This window comes from Ornithorhynchus anatinus, chromosome X5 (genome assembly GCF_004115215.2).
Source record: "Ornithorhynchus anatinus isolate Pmale09 chromosome X5, mOrnAna1.pri.v4, whole genome shotgun sequence".
NCBI lineage: Eukaryota > Metazoa > Chordata > Mammalia > Monotremata > Ornithorhynchidae > Ornithorhynchus > Ornithorhynchus anatinus.
Genome location: NC_041753.1, coordinates 19,464,085 through 19,484,972, shown reverse-complemented (window position 1 = coordinate 19,484,972; position 20,888 = coordinate 19,464,085). Strand labels below are relative to the sequence as shown.

The following is a 20,888-nucleotide window of genomic DNA, read 5'->3' as shown; positions in this document are numbered from 1 at the left end:
AACCATTACAGGGTTTGAACTCTTTTTGAGAATTAAGAGTTGACGATTTGCAGAGGGAGAGCAAAAGCTTTCTCATTCGAGAAATATTCCAATGAAATGGAGGGACAGTGACCCCTACTCCCAGAAGACCCTCTTCCCCATAAGAAGGTTAGAGGAAAACATAGGCAGATGTAAGATGACAAGCCTAAGCTCCCCTTTTCCTCTGCTCCTCTTCCTCTCCCCATTGCCCCGACTCCGTCCCTCTGTCCTCTTCTCTACCCCCCTCCCCACAGCACTTGTGTATATATGTACATATTTATTATTCTATTTATTTTACTACTGATGTGCATATATCTAATTCTATTTATTCATATGGAAGCTATTGATGCCTGTTAACTGGTTTTGGTGTGTGTCTCCCCCCTTCTAGATTGTGAGCCCCTTGTTGGGTAGGGATTGTCTCTATTTGTTGCTGAATAGTACTTTCCAAGCGCTTAGTACAGTGCTCTGTACACAACAAATGCTCAATAAATACGATTGATTGAATTAATGAATGAATCTACATAAGACTATCTCTGTCCCAGGACCCTAACCTCAGAATATCTGCTTGACCGATGCTTTTTGTTCCCCCTCAGGGTTGCACCTGGAGAGTTTCCAGTACTCCACCAGTCTTGACTATGGGAGGGAGAGTCAAGCAGAGGTGTACCCATTCCATTCCTAGCTTGACCAGTGGCTAGCGAGTGGAAGGTAATCTGCTACAAGTCAACACTTACCTGTGCTGGGCAGCAGCAGCATGGGAGAGAGTCAAAAGGGGAGACTCAAGTTTACTGTGTGGAAGGAGGCAGTGGTAAAACACTTCCGTATTTTTACCAAGAAAACTCTATGGATCCACTACCAGAACGATTGCAGATGGAGGTGGGGCATTCTAGGAGAGATGTGTCCTTGGTGTCGCCTTGGGTTGGAGATGACTCAACAGCATAGGGCAAGACAAGATACTTTTTGTGCTTTTCCATTCCTCTGCCCTACCTCTCCATCTTAGGCTGCTTTGAGAGCCTCCGGGCCATGACTGTTAAGGCAGGTTGGTGTTGAGGAGCTGCCCAGAGCTCCCTGTATTTCCAGGCAGCAGCTATCAATCAGACCAACTCCTGGACCAGTTGAAGACAACCTACATCTTCCTGAAATCACACAGTCAAAAATGCTGATCTGTGCTGGCTCACCATCATCACTTTGAGCTGATCATGAAATAACATGACAACATTTCTTTGGTTTCTTTGAAAAGGGAGTTGGTCATGGTTATACCATTAAGAAACATGTGGGTTTGGGGGTTTGCGGGGGGCAGGGAAGGAGTTAGACTTTTGCCCCTCATAGACCTAGCCACTATTTGGCATCACAATTTTATGCCACTAATCAAAGCAAATGCTTCTATGTATATGAGCGAAAAATTCCTTCTGGGGTCAGTCAGTAGCACAGATGAATAAGAGAGACAGGCTCATCAGCGTGGTGTTTCTGGCAATGCTGAATGTTAATGGTTATAATTTGTATCACATACTTGGAGCTCAATGCTGGCAAACCTTCCCAGGATATCTGGTGATTTGTGAAACTAAACTGGTAAGTCTCCGTACCCTCACTTAGCCCTACCAGAGCAGCCCAGCTCAGCTTCAAAGATTTATCGCTCAGCTCTGTCATCATGACACTTGGCTGCAGCAAAGCCAAATGCCTTTCCAGCACCCACCCTCAACCAATATATGCATTAGCATGTATGGACTAGGGTGTGGTGGGGAAAGCGATCCCCTCGGTGAAAGCCAAACTCCAGAGAACTTTCAGGAACTATTTAGGAACCACACAGTAGTTTTCTGTGCCAAAGGCATTTATGAAGAACAAATTGCTCAAAAAAGAATTCTCCTTGGCTGAGGGGAGACATTACTCTTGGTTTGTCATTATTCTTCCCTTTTGAATTCTCCTGCCTCCCTCATACACTACCCAGTCAAAGAGCGCCTCAGGACAGGCATTTTCTTTTCCAAAGGGAACAAGTTACATTCCTCAACACTGTGTTTCTGGGTCAGGAGGATTTTAGGATGTTTGCTGCAGTATAAAGGGAAAGTACAGTAGAGGCTCAGTGAGTTTAGACTCGAGCCCTAAAAATAAACCACCTCCTAAAGGGTTCAGTTCTTGCCCCAGCTACGTGGAGGCCTTGGTATCTGCACCATGGATCTCTATTGCATAGTCAGTAGTTGATCCTCACATGGAGAATTCCCACTGACATCAAAGAAGACCAATTCACAAGCAAAGGAGATTCCCAGAAGAGATAGGAGAGAAGAACTGGATCTTTTCCATTAGTAGGCAGACACTCAGGGGAGAACAACCTAAATATGACTCAGAGTGCCCTTCTGTTCTTGTTATAAGAAGGGCAAACCTTCATCAAGTCACTTCCGTATAAGACAACAGGTGAGCTGCCCAAAATAATATGGGGGATAGGATTCCTCAACAAGATGTTTTTGTCTGCTAGAAGTTCTTATATTGAGCACTTTAGAGAGAAAGGCAATATATCAATGCAGTGTCAATGATGAAATGGAATAACAAATTGAAATTATTTTTCTTATTCTTAACCAAAAATCAAATTATAAAATTAGAAGTAAATCTAATTTGTTCTCCAACAAAACCAAGTCCAGTTGTTATAGTTCTTCCTTACCTCTCTTTAGAATTAAGAATTTGGACAAGACTCCACAATCTGTGCTTTTGGGAAAGCTGTTTCAGCATCACTGGATCCTCTCCAGATTAAACACTGTCGGTGAAACTATCACTTTCCAGCCACCTGGAAGCTCACATATTGCCTGCTGAATGACATTCAAGCACTGTATTTTTTTTTCAAGTATGGATCTTAGAAAATGAGCCATCTCTGAGCCATCTCTGATCTAATGGCTCGGTCCTAGACTTGGTCAAAAGGAATGTAATGAACAAAATATTAACTTACGGTAGGTAGCATGTCACTGTTATTTTGTCTTGGGGGTAGGTATTGGAAGCAGGTGAGAGGAACAAATCATATTGCCTTTTAAAGTGTACCTGCTGCTAAAATAAACTTGAGGATGTATATTTCCCTTGGAAGGACCAAAAAAAAAATTGGGGGAGTTTTTTTTGTTTGTTTCTTTTTTAAAAATTGTTGATTATTATTGGTCAATGTTTTCTAGCAGAATAAGCTTGGGACAGGGAGCCAGAAGATCAGGGTTCTAGTCCCAGCTCTCTCACTGGACTATGTGCCTTTGGGCAAGTCTCTTAACCTCTTTGTACCTCAGTTTCCTCATCTATCAATCAATTAATTAATGCTATTTATTGATCCCTTACTGTGTGCAGAGCATTGTTCTAAGCACTTGGGAAAGTACAATACAACAGAGTTGGTAAAAGCAATCTCTGCCGACAAGGAGCTTACAGTCTACAGGGGAGAAAGACATTAAAATAGATTAAGGATAAAGGAAATAGTAGAGTATAAGAATATTTCCATAATTGCTGTGGGGCGCTTGCTTTTCCCTACCTCACAGGGATGTTGTGCGCATAAAAAGGAAATACTGTTAAAGTGTTTCAAGAAATAAAAGCATTATATAATTCAAGGTGTTATTATTGCTACTATTAATAAATACTTCTAGTTCATTCAATCATATTTATTGAGCGCTTGCTGTGTGCAGAGCACTGTACTAAGTGCTTGCAAAGTCCAATTCGGCAACAATTCTAATTCTCAATTAGGCCTGATTATGTGGAAACTACACAGGAACAGGACTCGCTAATGCTACTCCCATGAAAGAGAAATAAATCACCCAAAACTAAATTCTTGAAGTGCAATACTTGACAAATCCTGTGCCACAATTTGCAAGATTTGAAATCAATTCAAAGGCAACCTCAACTGTTGAAAAACTGAAAAAAAAACCAAAAAACCTTTCGGTTTATAGTTAGGATTCCAGCTAAGGTAAGGGCTTGGATTAGGGTAGGAGGTAGGCTTAAAAATTGAAGGTCAGGTTAGGGTTAGGATTTAAGGATGGGTTCAAGTTTAGCAATGATTGGTCTAGTTGATGATTTTAAGTCTAGGGTTGCACATAGTTGATTGATTTGTTGGTGGTTATACTAAAGGATTTTCGGTGCTTTATTACATGGGTAGTGAGGCTGCCATTCCACTTCCAGACTCCCCTTTTTAAGGAGGGGTTGACATAATAAGAGTTTGGATTGTGGAGTTCAAGGGTTCTGCCCTCATGAACTATAACTGAGAGACAACATGCAGGGTATAATATTTTTGCTCTACAGGAAAGCCAAGGGAATAGAGAAACGTGGGTGATTTGTCTTGGTCTCTTTGGTTCATGTCTGATTTTTTCTTACACTTTGGAAAGACAACACAAAAATCTCCCTGGCTACAGTTATAGATGGGATATACTGCTTCATCTTTAGTACAGCATTTAGTATTTTGATTTAACCTTATATACATGTAGAAAAAGGTAGTTAGCGTAACCTAGTGGAAAGAGCACAAGCCTGGGAGTAAGAGGACCTGGGTTCTAATCCCAACTCTGCCACTTGCCTGCTGTGCGACCTTGGGAGAATCACTTAACTTCTCTTTGCCTCAGTTACCTCATCTGTAAAATGGGAATTAAGACTGTTAGCCCTATGGGGTTCATGGACTATGTCCAAGCTGATTATCTTGTATCTACCCCCAGCTCTTAGTACAGTTAAGTGCTTAACAAATATCATTTAAAAAAAGTTTGCTATGAATGGTTTGCTTTCAGTTATTGATTAGTTAGCTCGCCTCACATATAATCTTGCCATTTTAGGAGAATAACAAGCAACATAACTTCATAAATTGGGCACTGAATGGGGCGCCTCATACACCAAATTGTGTCTCTCGACTTAGAGACAGAGACTGTTTTATGATCTGATTATTCTGCATCTACCGCAGCATTAAGCACAGAGCCTGGAATTTAAGAATTGTTTAATCCATACCATTATTATTGCTGTCATTATTATTATTAATACTAGAAGTCTAACTCCAGTGATACACTTTTAGGAAACAAGGATAATCATTTGTCATCTCAATTTTCATGGGTCTCAACTATTTAGAGCTCAGAAGTGCTGAGCTACTTCTGTGAGGACAATAGGAATTTTTAATATAAATCTTTCAAAGAAATATAGAATAAGCACCATAGATATGAGAATATTTCAAGGGTAAAGCAGCACATTATTTGCCTTATCTGAATCCAGGATAAGTTTTATGTTATTTGTCCATTTCATAATCAAAACCCAGCTACCAACCAAAATAAGGCCTCCAAAGCACTTATCTCTATGCCCCAGATTTTAATGTAAAGTTGAAATGACTCAAACTGAACCTGTCCTTGTGTTACAACTCTGATCCTTTTAGCATTCTTGGGAGGCTATAGTAAATAATAATAATAATAGTGGTATTTATTAAGTGCTTACTATATGCCAGGCACTGTTATAAGCACTGGTGTGGATACAAACGAATTGGGTTGGACACAGTTTCTGTCCCACATGGGGTGCTCAGTCTCAATCCCCCTTCTATAGGTGAGGTAACTGAGGCACAGAGAAGTGAAGCAACTTGTCCAATGTCACACAGCAGACAAGTGGGGGACCTGGGATTAGAGTCCAAGTCCTTCTGACTCCCAGGCCTGTGCTCTATCCACTAGGCCACGCTCCTTAGAGTAGAAATGGTTTCACCGAATTTTCTCTCTCCAGAACTCAACAGTTACCAACACAAGGGATTTTTATTGAGGGAGTCCTCACAAGGAAAGGGATTGGCTTTATGTTGGTTATTAATCACACACTGTCATCTAGTGGCCATCCTGGCTGTTACATGGATGGAAACAACAACAAATGAAGAACTATACCTACATCTCCCATGTGAAAAGAAAGACTCGGTGAATCGATTAGATCCATTTTAGATAAACCACAAAGATGTAAATTTTTTTTTCCTGTGATCACAGGGCAAGTCAGGGGCAAAACCAAGAAGATGATTGCATAGGTTCTGTCAGTTATCTGTCAGAGGAGTGAATTTTGTTCCTCAGCCTCAGAAGTTATGTATTTGAACCCTTTCCTCTCCAGAAACATAGAAGATAGCTCTGCACAACCCCATGCATGCCCTGGTCTTCTCCCCCTGCTCCTATTCAAATTCCATTACTACTCACAGTAAGGGGTTGGAGGTGACACCCACCATTCGCCACCAGCCTCCAATCTTGTCACATTCCATTCTCCACCCCTCTGGAGCAGACAGCAGTGGCAACAGAATACCAGGGTCCCTCCCCTGTGAGTCCCCTTCTCCCAACACAGACACACATTTCCACCAGCTTCCTAGCTTTTCCTCTTCCTCCTTCTTCTACCACTGCCTCCGGACTAGGACCTCAAACTCCTCTACCACAGCCATCCACAACCTGCTCTGTCCCAATGTCACCTCTAGGTTTAGAAGAGAGGGGATGGTGAGGTAAGTGGGTAATTGGGGAGTGAGTTCAGCTTGCGAGAAAGGGCCCAAAAAAGCTGTTGGAATGGGAAGGGTGGGCACGGAAGGAATGAAGTGGTTCTAATCCAGGCTCCACCACTTGTCTGCTTGTGGAACCTTGGGTAAGTTATTTAATTTGTCTGGGCCTCAGTTACCTCATCTGTAAAATGGGAATTAAGACTGTGAGCCCCAATGAGACAGGGACTGTGCCAATCCAATTAGCTTGTATCTACCCTAGCACTTAGAACAGTGCTTGGCATATAGTAAGCACTTAAATATTTTCTTTAAAAAAGCGGGGTGGGGGGCAATACTATTTTCAATATGATTCCCTTTTAATTTCAAAAGAATTCTTGGAGATCCATACGTCAATCATTTAGAGAAATAATTCTCCCCTCACTGATGTGGAACCATTCTAATTTCCATTCCTCTATTTGGCCTTCACCCTAAGGCATTCCTTTTCTATGCATATGAATGCCCATCTAGAATTGTTAAAAAGGAAGGCAAGAATTGGAAGTTTGATTTTTATGTGTTTCAAACTGAAGAAGAAATTGGACATTAAGGTAGTAAACTCACACTTCAAATAGGTGAAGTGGAGAAATCCGATAATCTTATTTCATGGAAAGGGAACTTTTTATCTGGAACGAGTTATCAAGAAATGGGGCTGAAGCAAAGAATATACACACACTGAAGGAGTTTATATATGACTACGTGGCCTGTGTATCAGTGCAAAAGTTCTAACTGGTGCTGATTTTATGGCATTAAACAAGTCTGACTTTCCAATAGGCTTTCATATGCACAGAAAAGGAATGCCTTAGAGTGAAGGCCAAATAGAGAAATGGAAATTAAAATGGTTCCACATCACTGAGGGGGAAATTACTTGTTGGGTAGGGATTGTCCCTATTTATTGCTGAATTGTACTTTCCAAACGCTTAGTATAGTGCTCTGCACACAGTAAGTGCTCAATAAATACGATTGAATGAATGACACTAAATGGAACACGTTTTAAAGGTTCCCCAATTTTCTGTCTGTAAGAGGACTGTACTAAGGGCTGGAGTAGATACGAGCTAATCAGTTTAGACACAATCCACATCCCGTGTGGTCACAGTCTTAATCCCCATTTTACAAACGAGGTAACTGAGTCACAGAAAAGTGAAATGACTTGCCCAAGGTTACCCACAGCAGGCAAATGGCAGAGTGGACATTAGAATCCAGGTCCCCTGACTCCCAGGCCCGTGCTCTTTCCACTAGGCCACGCTGCTTATCTAACTTTAACATTCCCTTAAGTCCCCTTACAGTGTTAAGCACTATGGAAATTCATAATTCATCTCTTTGTTTTCCCCTTGGATTTTGAAAGAATTAAGAAATATAAGTAAAATATTCTGAGCCATCGCCGAACATCACAATTCTCTAAGTGGCTATTCTGTTTGAATAATGCCATGATACTTTTGGGGGAAAACAAAAAGGATTACTTGGAAGCAAATGCAAAGCTGAGAGAGAGAAAACAAATAGAGATGCATACCCACAGCACACTCCCCCCTCCCCGCCATGTTGACATTGTTTTGACTGCAGCGGAAGAGGGCTTAAGTAAAACTGCCTGCAATGTTCCGCTAACTGCAGCACCAAGAGCAGTAATCTCTGCCTACTCTATGTGGCTTTTGTGAGGGCAAAGGTGCCTGGCTCATTTGAACTGGGGCCTGGGCATGTGAGAAGCCACGCACCTCATTGCCACTGCTTTAAGTTTCCCCTCTCAGCACGGAGGGAGGGGAGGGAGGTGGAGGCATGAGCTTTCCCTATTACCACTTCTGATATGCTGCTCTAAGTATTTTCTAGGATCTGTGAGAAAGTGGACTGCTTATTGGACAGGGCTACTAGGACTATTGTCCCAGAAATGCTTTTCTGGAAGTTCCTCAATCCCCTCCACCCCCCCCCCCCACTTATCCTTTTCCACTCTCATCTCCTTCATTGGATCTGGAGTCTCTTGGCAAATACCAAGGGAGTCTTTAGGCATAAAAAATCAAAAGAAATGATGCAAGAAACTGCTGCTTAGATTAGGGGTGATGGGTCAAATACTCAAATACCGTCTCATTAACATTCAAAGCATTGACTTTTTAAAAGGCCAAATAAAAATTTGCAAGAAATAGGAGAAAACTCAGAGAGAGATGAGGGGAACAAAGACAAGGAAATTAATGCATTTTTAATGGTGTGAGCTCTCATAAGATTCCTTTAATCCTACTATCCAGCAACTGGAACAGAGTGCATTCTGTAGAGGAATCAGGAAGATTGTACATCTGCTATTTATATTGCAAGTCAGTATGGTATGCTCTTGATACAAAGGGCACAGAAATATGGCCAACATACATTCTCCCCTTCTCCTCATCAACCTCCTGCCTCCAAATCATGTCCAGCAAACTATTTGTTTGACTTTCTTTTTCCGTTCGCTCTTATTCCAGTACTGATTGCTTTATCCACCCTAGTCAGTCAACCTTATTTATTGAACACTTACTGTGTGCAGAACACTGTACTAAGCACTTGGGAGCAGCGTGGCTTAGTGGAAAGAGCAAGGGCTTGGGAGTTAGAGGTCATGGGTTCTAATCCCAGCTCCACCATTTATCAGCTGTGTGATTTTGGGCAAGTTACTGAACTCCTCTGTGCTTCAGTTACCTCATCTGTAAAATGGGGATTAAAACTGCAAGCCCCACGTGGGACAACCTGATTACCTTGTATCTACCCCAGCGCTTAGTACAGTGCTTGGCACATAGTAAGCGCTAACAAATACCATCATTATTATTATAACAGACACATTCCCCGCCAACAGTGAGCTTAGAGTTGTCTGTGAAATGATCACCTATCTCAAGGCAACTCTACTTTGCCCTATTTTTCCTCTTTTCCCATATATAAATCCTATCTGGCTTTCTGGAAAATGTGTACTTTCCAAATAATCCCCTCCTTCCCCACCACTCAGGAGAATTAGTATAGGCTGTGTGTGTAAAACCACCCTAGTCTGCTGCACATACTTGGAAGGTGCATCTCGTGGCTGCCTTGAGAAGCAGCGTGGCTCACTGGAAAGAGCACGGGCTTTGGAGTCAGAGGTCATGGGTTCAAACCCCGGCTCTGCCACTTGCCAGCTGTGTGACTTTGGGCAAGTCACTTAACTTCTCGGTGCCTCAGTTCCCTCATCTGTAAAATGGGGATTAAGACTGTGAGCCCCACGTGGGACAACCTGATTCCCCTGTGTCTACCCCAGCGCTTAGAATAGTGCTCGGCACATAGTAAGCGCTTAACAAATACCAACATTATTATTATTATTGTGTGGAGGTGACTGTTCTGCGGCATACATCAAATCAATCAATCCATCGTATCTGAGAGCTTACTGTGTGCAGAGCACTGTACTAAGCACTTGGGAGAGTACAATTTAACAGGGTTGGTAGATGCATTTCCTGCCGACAATGAGCTTACAGTCTAGATTTAATGGCCAGTGTTGAATGCTTTCTAATCGGCACAGCGACATGTGAACGTGACTACCAAGTCTGTTATATTTTAATCTCCCAGGTTCTTAATTCAGTGCACACAATAACTGCTCAATAAATACAGGTGACTGATTGATTGATCTAGCAGGACACAGCTGTCAGAATTGAAAACTCAGAGAGAACTGCATGGGCCAATGCATTAAGAAAATGCTCCTCTTTCCATGTTAGTAAGCGAAGGTAGTTTCAATTTAAGTTCTGAGTGAAATGTTGGCCTCGGATGTATTTCTAAGAAGGCACTAAGTAGTCCTCTTGATTTCAGTGACCCCAAGTCTAGAAATACCATAAAGAAGCCATGAAAATTAGCACTGGCTCTCAGAGCCAGGGCCTTAAGGAAATCAAGCCTTAATGAAATCAAATAGTATTTTAACACGCTATGCTCATCTTTTCAATTCACTGTTTCTAGGAAACCCATAGCGATTGGAGTTTGTGAACTGGATCTGAGTGCATCTGCTGCAGGCCAGAGACTCTCAGGATATTGATAAAGGGAGAAGTAGAGGGCGGTGGGAATGGTTAGGAGAGAAGGGGGAATGCCTGCCAATGGAAAGCCTGTTAGGACTGACTAGAAATAAAATTCTTGAGACACTAAGGCTTTTGGAAACCGGCTGCAAGGTTGGCATAGGGCAGAGGTGGGCAAAATACAGCTCATGGGCTATATCCGCCCCTCCACTCCCCAAGTGGTTCACTTCTGCTTGAGGCCCGGATCTGGGATGTCAATGTATTGGTAGTAGGAATGGTTCCAATTTCATATGCAGTGGCTCCAGCTGACTCCAAGGCTCAGATCCTGCTTTGGATGCAATCAGCAGTATACACAAGCTATGGCCCGCAGAGGTGCTGGAGACAGTGGGCGCTGTGGTTTTTGAGGTTTGCTATTTGCATCCAATGTCAAGAGCGGTGACTCAGAGTTGGTAAGCAGCAGTTGCAGCTGCTTCTGCCTCTCAAACCACCGTCCACCCCCATCTTCTGCCATTGTCCCAAGTTTGTAAAATCTATTAAGGGATCCACTGACCCCAAGAATTGTTCTCCCCAGCCTGGACGCTCAACTACCCACTCTCTTCCTGGTTTGGATTTTGCTTCTCAGGGGATAAAATACAGCACTGAAGGGGAACAGCCTCTACCTTCCATCTGCAGGTCATATTTCATTAGTGAAGAGAGAGAGAGGCGGGGAAGGGAAAAGCCTCAAAAGGGAAAGCATCCTTTCTCAGCTTAACCTTAATTCAAAAATCTCTAGTCGAGGAAGAATCTGTCAGAGGACAGTTAGTATCCACTTGGTTTCTCTGAAAAGTTACTCAATTTTCTGAAGGAATTGCTGTGGTGGAGATGGCCAGTGTTACTGCTCTATAGATCAACACGTTGGAACGCCAAACCTTTCGCTTGGGAACCAACTAAACATAAAGGTCAGACATGAATAGGAACACTCCCCTTCAGTCTACCTCATGCATTACTCATCTCAGACATGGGCTTGTAAGAAAGGTAGCTTCAGTGGTGTTTACATTATCTTTGGCACACACAGGCATTCTTTTAAACCCTAAAGGCAAACCATTCCTTTGAGGAATGGGAGACCTGATTTTCCTTTTTTTTTTCCTCCAGTTCAGTAGTATCCCTCTGCCCAATCGAAACTCTTAAAATTGAGCTCCTGGTTCTCTAAGAAAAAACTTTTAGCATCTCTAGGATAGCTGAAATCTTCAACCTAAGGTTCTTGCCAATGAAATCGCCACCATGCAAATTAACTACAGGAGTTGTCCTACACAAATGTTGCTTTTACTTCACTTCAGAGTTGCTGAATCACTGGTTTTCTCATTTCATTGTATCCAGGTTGTTTCAGGGATGCACTGACTGTGATTGTGAAATTGTCAGATTGTAATAAAACTGCACCCAGGGAGTGGTAGAAGAGTGAGTGAAATGAGTCACAGACCACAACAAAGCCTTTTCTGACTCAGAGGGCTCATTTGCCAAGCACAGAGGATGTAAACTCAATGGTAATACAAGGCGCATCTTTGTTGTTTGTCAACAAATGACAGTGACCATTACACAGGCTCATCATCTGTTATAGGGAGCCTAGCAGGAAAGAGGAAACAAACAGGCTGGGATCCAGTCTGGAGGAAACCACATACCAATGAATTGCTTCAGAGTCAAAGTTTTGTCTCAGTGATCTGATGCACAGCAAGTCTTTGGTAGCCCTATGATCATTCTTGGATCCCTGTGAATGTTCAAGGAAATCATAAATTACATTCTTCCCTGAGAAGGAAAGGTACAGGCAGCAAGCTGAGAAATTTATTTGCAGGATGAGATTAGTCAATTGCCATTCAGAAATCCAAAGCAAAATGTACCCATTCTGAAGAGGGCATACACTGTTCTTGAAACAGAATGTTCCTGATTACCCCTAAGGAGGAGAACAAACCTCATACAATTCATCTTCCCTTCACCTCTCCGCAGCTTAACCCTCTTTTCCCCCCATTTCCCTCTGCTCCTCCCCCTCTCCCTTCCCATCCCCTCAGCATTGCACTCGTCTGCTCAACTGTATATATTTTCATTACCCTATTTATTTTGTTAATGAATTGTACATCGCCTTGATTCTATTTAGTTGCCATTGTTTTTACGAGATGTTCTTCCCCTTGACTCTATTTATTGCCATTGTTCTTGTCTGTCTGTCTCCCCCGATTAGACTGCAAGCCCGTCAAACGGCAGGGACTGTCTCTATCTGTTGCCGACTTGTTCATTCCAAGCGCTTAGTACAGTGCTCTGCACATAGTAAGTGCTCAATAAATACTATTGAATGAATGAATGAATCTTCTGTATCAGTGTTGCTATAGCCAATGAAGTAAGCAGGAAATTGATTTGGCTGTAACCATGTGCAGCAAATGGCTTTTAACAAGAAATACTTTGGGTCATTCCAATTCATACTGTTACATGTCCAATTCCTAAACAGAGAAAATAGAGCAGCAAATTACATCCATCTCCATTATTCATTAAGATTGAAGATCATTGTGTTTTTGATACTTCAGGAGAACTGTCTAACGTAAAGATGTTCAGGGTATAACAAACATTGCAACTTTGTTACTGCAGTTACAATGAAGTTAGTTATACAACACAAAGATGGTAATTTGGGTCAGTTGAGACATCAGTATTCAGCCTGGAGTCAGCCTAATCCCCCCACACACACACCCCCTTCCTGGAGGCAGAACTGGGATCATAATTTTTATTACTCCTTAGCAATCTCTAATATGTTTTGCATCAAAGCACTGCGGACTGTATTTCAACTGTTATTCCAGTACATGTAGTGATGTTGATACTCAAAGAGCCTGTATATCTTCACTAATCTTGGGATGGAATCAGCCCTTGTAGACAAGATCTTGATCCAAGGGAAGTTAACTTAGATTAAGTTTGGCTAGCACAAACATTTCACAAATATTCCCTTCTCTATGTAATATGAGGGAAGCAGTTTCATTGTGGAGCTAAGATAGAAGGAAGAGATCATATTGTAAAGATGAATTGCAGCAAGATGACTAAGGGTAAATCTAGTGAAGAGTCAAACAAGCTTCTCAAATCCCACGGGTTTCCTGCCTCCTCCTCCTCCTGCTCCACTTAGAGTGAAAGCTTTTCGTGAGCAGAGAACTTGTAGTGAGCTTCTGCTGTACTTCCCAAGAACTAACTACAGAGCATTGGTTTCAGTAAACATAATTTCTACCATCCGTGCATTGGAAAATAAAGTCCTAAAATATGGAAAGGGCAAGGTCACTAATCCTCTCCTCAATCGATCAATCAATCAATGCTTACTATGTGTAGAGCACTGTACTAAGCACTTGGGAGAGTATGATATAACAGAGCTAACAAACACATTCCCTACCCGCAATGAACTTACAGTCTAGAGAAGATAGGCATTAATATAAATGAGGAATTTATAATATATAATTTAAAGATATGTACGTACATGCTGTGGCTTTGAGGGTGGGGGGGGGATATCAAATCCCCAAAATTAATTAATTCATTGTATTTATTGAGCACTTACTGCATGCAAAGCACTGTACTAAATGCTTAGGGAAGTACAATATAACAACGGACACATTCCCTGCTCACAACAAGCTCGCAGTCTAGAGGGAGATAGACAATAATATACATAAACAAATTACAGATATATACATATCTGCTGTGGAGATGGGAGGGAGGACGAATGAAGGGAGCAAGTCAGGGTGAAGAAGGGAGTGGGAGAAGAGGAGAAGAGGGCTTAGTCAGGGAAGGTTTCTTGGAGGAGATGTGCCTTCAATAAGGTTTTGAAGTGGGGGAGAGCAATTATCAGTCCGATATGAGGAGGGAGGGCGTTCCAGGCCAGAGGGTGGATGTGGGCAAGAGGTCAGTGGTGAGATAGATTAGACTGAGGTACAGTGAGAAGTTAGTATTAGAGGAACAAGGTGTGTGGGCTGGGTCATAGTAGCAAAGTAGTGAGGTGAGAGTGTGCAGGGCAAGGGGATTTATAGCTTTAAAGCCAATGGTGAGGAGTCTTTGTTTGATGCAGAGGTGGATGGGCAACCACTGGAGTTTCTTGAGGGGTGGGGAAACATGTCCTGAATGTTTTTGTAGAAAAATGCAGAAAAGTGAAGTATGGATTGGATTCAGGACAGGAAGCCAGGAGGTCTGCAAGGAGGCTGATACAGTAATCCAGGCAGGATAGGACGACTGATTGCATTAACGTGGTAGCAGCGTGGGTGGAACAAAAAGGGCAGATTTTAGTGATATTGTGAAGGTGGAACTGACAGCATTTATGTGGGTCAAATGAGAGACAGGAGTCAAGGATAATACCAAGGTTACAGACTTGTGAGACAGGTAGGGTGTTGGTGTCATCTACAGTGATGGAAAAGTCATGGGAAGGACAGGGTTTTGGGGGAAAGATATGGAGTTCTGTTTTAGACATGTTAAGCTTGAGTTGACAGGAGGACATCCTTCTTGAAGGCAGAAGGAAATGTGAGACTGTAGAGAGGGAGAGAGATCAGGGCTGGAGATGTAGATTTGGGTGTCATTAGCATTGAGGTGATAGTTGAAGTTGTGTGAATGAATGAGTTTTCCAAGAGAGTGGGTATAGATGGAAAAGAGAAGGAGACCCAGAACTGAACCTTGAGGGATACCCAGAGTTAGGGGTTGGGAGGCAGAGGAGGAGCCTGCGAAAGAGACTGAGAATGAGCAGCCAGGGAGATAGGAAGAAAACCAGGAGAAGACAGTGTTAGTGAAGCCCGATTAGACTGTAAACCCGTCAAAGAGCAGGGACTGTCTCTATCTGTTGCCGACTTGTACATTCCAAGCGCTTAGTACAGTGCTCTGCACATAGTAAGTGCTCAATAAATACTATTGAATGAATGAATGAAGCCAAGGTTGATTAACATTTCCAGGAGAAGGGAGTGGTTGACAGTGTCAAAGGCAGCTGAGAGGTCGAGAAGGATTAGGATGGAGTAGAGGGCACTGGATTTGGCAAGAAGGAGATCACTGGTGACTTCGAGAGGGTGGTTTCTGTGGAGTGAAGGGGATGGAAGCCAGATTGGAGGGAGGTCAAGGAGAGAACTGGAGGAGAGGAACTTGAGGCAGCAGCTGTAGACAGGTCGCTCAAGGATTTTGGAGAGGAATAAAAGATCGCAAATTACAAAGATCACAGATCCAAATGCATAGGTGATGCAGACCTCTACCCCCCAGTTGGAAATACAAAGTTTCAGCTAGCATGGGAGCCAAGGAAAAAGCTGAAACATGAGACAGCATTTTGAATGAGATGATGGCTTCTTTCCAGTTATTGTTTTAGGCAAGCTGGTGGCTGGATTGTTTTGGAGGGATAGGGAAGAAGAAGTGAGAGTAAAAGAGGGTCAATCCATTTCATTAGTCTAGTTCATTTATTCCTGTATTAATCTATTTAGCAAACATTTTTAACTTTGGGCCTCAGTTTAACTTTATATTTCAGATTTTCAATCAGTCAGTCAACTATATTTATTGTTTACTGTGTGCAGGGCACTGTACTAAGCACTTGGAAGAGTTCAACACAATAATATTAGACACATTCCCTGCCCAAAATGAGTTTTCATAGGAAAATGGTAAAAATGACAACATAGAACATACTTTTGGTGTGGCTCTATGGAACTGATTCAAATGCAAAACTTTTCTGAATCCAGTGAGAGTTCTATGCTTCCACTGGCTCCATCAGATTCCAAACAAGACCAGAATCTCTTCAACTGAAACCCACCAGATCTGAAACAGTCAGTGACAGAAAAACTTGGTGTGCAGCACTGAGTGGGTTGGTTCTTTTTGACTAAAGGTTCAGTCAGCCAGTGAGTGAGAGAGGTAAAGTGTGGCTGGAACCATAGGCCAATTACTGTCCAAGATGCAACAATATTTAGGTGAACACAGTGAGAAAAGATTTGTAAGTTATATGTCAACTACATGGACAACATATTGATAGTGACTGTTGTCAGAAGGCCAAAAATGAAAATCAGTTTTAAATTACCAAAGGCAAGGGTGTCTTAGAGTAGGTATTTCTTGTCTCAAACATTTTCCTCCCTCCTAGCCGCTCCCCGCCACCACCCCCCCACACCTGAAATGGTGGAAGTGTAACCATGTAGTTTGTGTGGGTGAACCTGTCCAGCTGATTGCCTTTCCATATTGCTGAAAGGTTAAGGCTCGTATCTGTCACAGCAATGGCCTGATGGTAGTTTTAAAATTAATCAGTTTTCTGAGAATAGAGATTGGAAAAACAAAACAGCTTAAGGACTGAACCAAAAAAGAGCTAGGGGCCCAGGACAAATCTAATTCATAATGATGACACTCCCCAATTTTCTCCTGCCCTGCTTCCTTGCTTCTCTCTACTTTGGTTGGTTCCAAATCCTGTTCTTTTGTAAAATCCCCTTCCCCAAAAGTCATAGTAGTAGGAATAGAATTTATCATGCACCTCCTGTGAGCAGAGTACTGTATTGACCCCTGGGGAAATTATACACAGGTGGGAGTCAAACACAGTCCCTAGCCCTTCAGGAGAAGGGTTTGGAAACAGGATAGGAAAACTGAGATGAACATAAATATAACCACAACATACAAGATGGAGCTTAGAATCCAACAAGTCCTGTGGCAAAGAAAATCGCTATGGGCCTCAGGGTGCAGCTGCTCAGGTCATCAATAATCCAGTAACCACCAGAACTTCCCAATGTTCAAAAATCTGTAGAGGCCTCGTGTTGCTGCAGCTTAAATCCTCCCCAGTCCCACAGGAACAGGGCAGGTTGGGAGCAAGGGCCCTCCTATCTACATCCCACTTTCAACTCTCCTGACTCCGACCCCTTGCTCACCTTCTTCCCCAGCATGTAATTCCCACCAAATCCACCAAGCCATAGGCTATCCCCTCTTCAAAACTCATAAAATACCACCTAGTAGTAGTGATTCTCCAGTGCTTGATGTGTTCTGGGGCTCAATCCCACGACTGATGGGCAGGAGAGCCCTGGGACTGTGTTAGGGTCCAAGGACCCATGGGCAGAAGCTATTAGAAACCCAGGGCCTTTCTATGGCAAGTTTCATGGGTTTGAATAGCAGAAACACCTTCATCTCCGGTACAGTGGGGCTCCTCTATCACTGCCGGGTCACGGATCTGTCCTGCATGCATGTCAAGCACTTAATACAGTGCTCTGCACATAGTAAGTTTTCAATAAATACGATTGAATGAATGAATGCATTGTAGCCCTCCCACTCTGCAGTCATGAATGGTCCAGAACTGGGCTTCTAGGGACCCTTACAAATGGAGGATCCAGGTCTTGGAATGGTGACATGCAATCCAAAACATCATCCTAGAAAGTAGAGAAAACTGACCAGGTCTCCCTGGATTTGGGGCTAGGACCAGTCTGCACCCAAGAAAATTTCCTGCCCCCTCACTGACCTCAGTTCTCTGGTGTCCCAGCTGAAGTTTAATACTAATAAATAAATTTATTTATAAGTAAAATTGTCTTTCTTTTCAATTTTCTGACTTACATGGCAGATGGGAGAAAAATTATCTAAATAAACTCTCATAATGGAAAACAATGAAGACACGATTCAGTGGAGGATTGCTAAATTTCTCTGGTTGATTTGCTCCATGTAAGAGTCCAATGGGATAATTAAGTTCAAAAAAGAACCCCACTGAGAACCTATTATTATTATATTTGTTAAACACTTACTATGTGTCAAGCACAGTTCCAATTGCTGGGGTGGATATAAATTGATCAGGTCAGACATAGTCCCTGTCCGTCATGAGGCTCACAGTTTAAGTAGGAGGGAGAGCAGGTATCAAATCCCCATTTTACAGATGAGGAAACTGAGAAACAGAGAAGTTAAAATGACTTCTCCAGGGTCTTATAGCAAGCAAATGGCAGAGCTGGGATTTGAACCCAGATTGTCTGACTCTCAGATCTGGACTCTTTCCACTAGGCTAAGCTGTTTCCCAAATTATCCATTTGGATTGTCTAGATGGAGAAACTCAACAAGAACATCCTCAATTCTACATTTCACTGGGGCTGGCCTGGTCAACCTGTGCTTATTTTTTCAAGGAATAGATACAGGCCCTCACTTTCACTTGTTCTTATTATTTGACTAAGTTTAGTAACAGCATGAATAATGTTTTATTATGTACAGAGATCTGAGTGGAAATCTAACATCAGAAGGAAATACTGAATAGCAGGGTAAGATAGAAATAATGATGGACAAATCTCAAAAGGTTTTAGAATCAGAAGTCTTTACTTCACTTTAGCATGTCTTTGGTGCTTGAGTTTAGCTCCGAGTTGCATGTATTGAACAATTTTTTCTCAGATGCACTATTTTGTTTTAGAGAAGTCAGAAATGCTCTAAATATCATTTCTCAGACTACATTTTTGTTCTTTTTTTTGTTCCACGCCCAGTTGAGAAATCTGTACAGAACTAAGGGAGTCTTTTTGCTTCCTGTTTTCAAAGTAAATTAGATGTTTTCAAAATAAGTAAACTGGAGTGGTTGCTTACATAACATCTAAATGTGTATGAATCAATTTGCTCATTCACAAATGGCAAACTTCAGAGAAGAGACATTAGAACTGAGTCTCCTGGTTCTGGGTCTCCTTAACTCACCCAGAGCTTTCTTTAACAAGGCCATATGACTGTGCCTCTAGGAAGATATGACTTCCATCACATTCCAACAGCCCCCAAGGACTAACGTGAGAAGCAGCATGGACAAGTGGATAGAGCACAGGCCTGGAAGTCAGAAGGTCCTGGGTTCTAATTCCAGTTCTGCCACCCGTCTGCTGTGTGATCTGGGGAAAGTCACTTCACTTCTCTGTGTCTCAGTTACCTCATCTGTAAAATAAGGATTAAGACTGTGAGTCCCATGTGAAACATGGATTATGTCCAACCTGATTAGCCTGTATCTATTCCAGCGCTCATCACAGTGTCTGGCACGTAGTAAGTGTTTAACAAATACCAAAAAAAAACCCAGAGTAACAAACTTGCATTCTTAGGCTGGCAGGTATAAGCAGTGACATGCCCACACGGCCAACCCCTAGTGCAGAGTTTGATCTGCCTTGGAGGACATGGATTACTTGTGAGATTCTTGGGATCAGAAGGATCACAGGATCATGGGGGGAAAACTGAACTGGGTACACTGGGATTCCCTGATCTGAATGACTCAGTAACCCTGAAGAGCTATAGAACTGATCATTTCCTCAGGTTTCCTGTCTTGGGAAGGTCTGGACCCGGGGTAACCCAAGGTGTCCCAAAATCTGGAGCACGAAGACAATATTCCACTGACTAAGGCTGTTTTTCACTGTCTGCACTCTTTGTCGAAGCAGTAAACCATTCATTAAATTTTAAAAAAGTTAAAATGATCTCTCTTCTCTGCATCCCAAACAGGAATTTAGATGGTGCTCTGCTCACAGGTGACACTCAATAAATACCATTGATTGATTATTTTTTTTTTTTTAAGAAAAACACATTTAAGAGAAAAATCAAGAAAAAAAATGCCTCAGATGATTCAGAGTTGTATTTTATAAGAAAGGCATTAGTTTTTCTTTTCCGATGGTAAATTAAAAAAAAAACTGTTGGACTAAGACATGAATTTCATGAAGCATAACCCTGAGATCCTAACTGTCAGTGAATTTAACATATAAATGAAATGTAGTTAATTTGTTTTCATGATATACAGAGGTTAAACCTCAATTTCCATGTTCTATAGATTGAATTCTGCCATCAATCATCATATTCAATTCCTTCTGAAAGAAACAATGGGAGGATATGGTCCAAATCTGGTTTACTAGCATGCAGAAGGGGATTTTAGTTCATTTGAGTTGTGGTCTCTAATTTTTATGAACTGTAGCTTTGAAGGAGCTTAATTCCTTTTGATGACTACTGAATCATATTTTACTGCAGAAAAACAAATCCCTGTTCACATTTTCTTGAGATAGCTTGAGATATTTCTCCTCATGGCTGAATTTTCATGATAAGCCTTACAACTTCAGAAAAGGTATAAAAATTCAAAACAGTGTGACCTAGTGGAAAGAGCATGGGCCTGGGAGACAGAGGACTTGGGTTATCATCCCAGATGTGTGGCTAATTATTATTATGGTACTTGTTAAGTGCTTACTATGTGCCAAGCACTGTTCTAAGTGCTGGTGTAGAAACAAGCTAATCAGATTGGAAACAGTCCCACAGTCCCACATGGCACTCACAGTCTTAATTCTCATTTTACAAATGAAGAAACTGAAGCTTAGAGAAGTGAAGTGACTTGTCCAAGGTCACACAGCAGACATGTGGCAGAGCTGGGATTAGAACCCAGGCCCGTGTTCTATCCATTAAGCCACACTGCTTCTTTGGCTTGTCTGCCATATGATCATGGACAGGTCATTGAGCTTCTCTGTGTGGCAGCTTTCTCATCTGTAAAATCTGAAAAAAAATCCTAC

General features: G+C 42.1%; 1 non-coding gene across 1 annotated transcript; it reads left to right on the top strand.

Annotated features, from left to right (window-relative positions):
* Positions 1-601: 601 nt before the first annotated feature.
* Positions 602-739, top strand: LOC114808316. The gene has a single exon (XR_003756162.1). It is a non-coding gene; the product is annotated as a small nucleolar RNA SNORA7 (small nucleolar RNA).
* Positions 740-20,888: the final 20,149 nt, after the last annotated feature.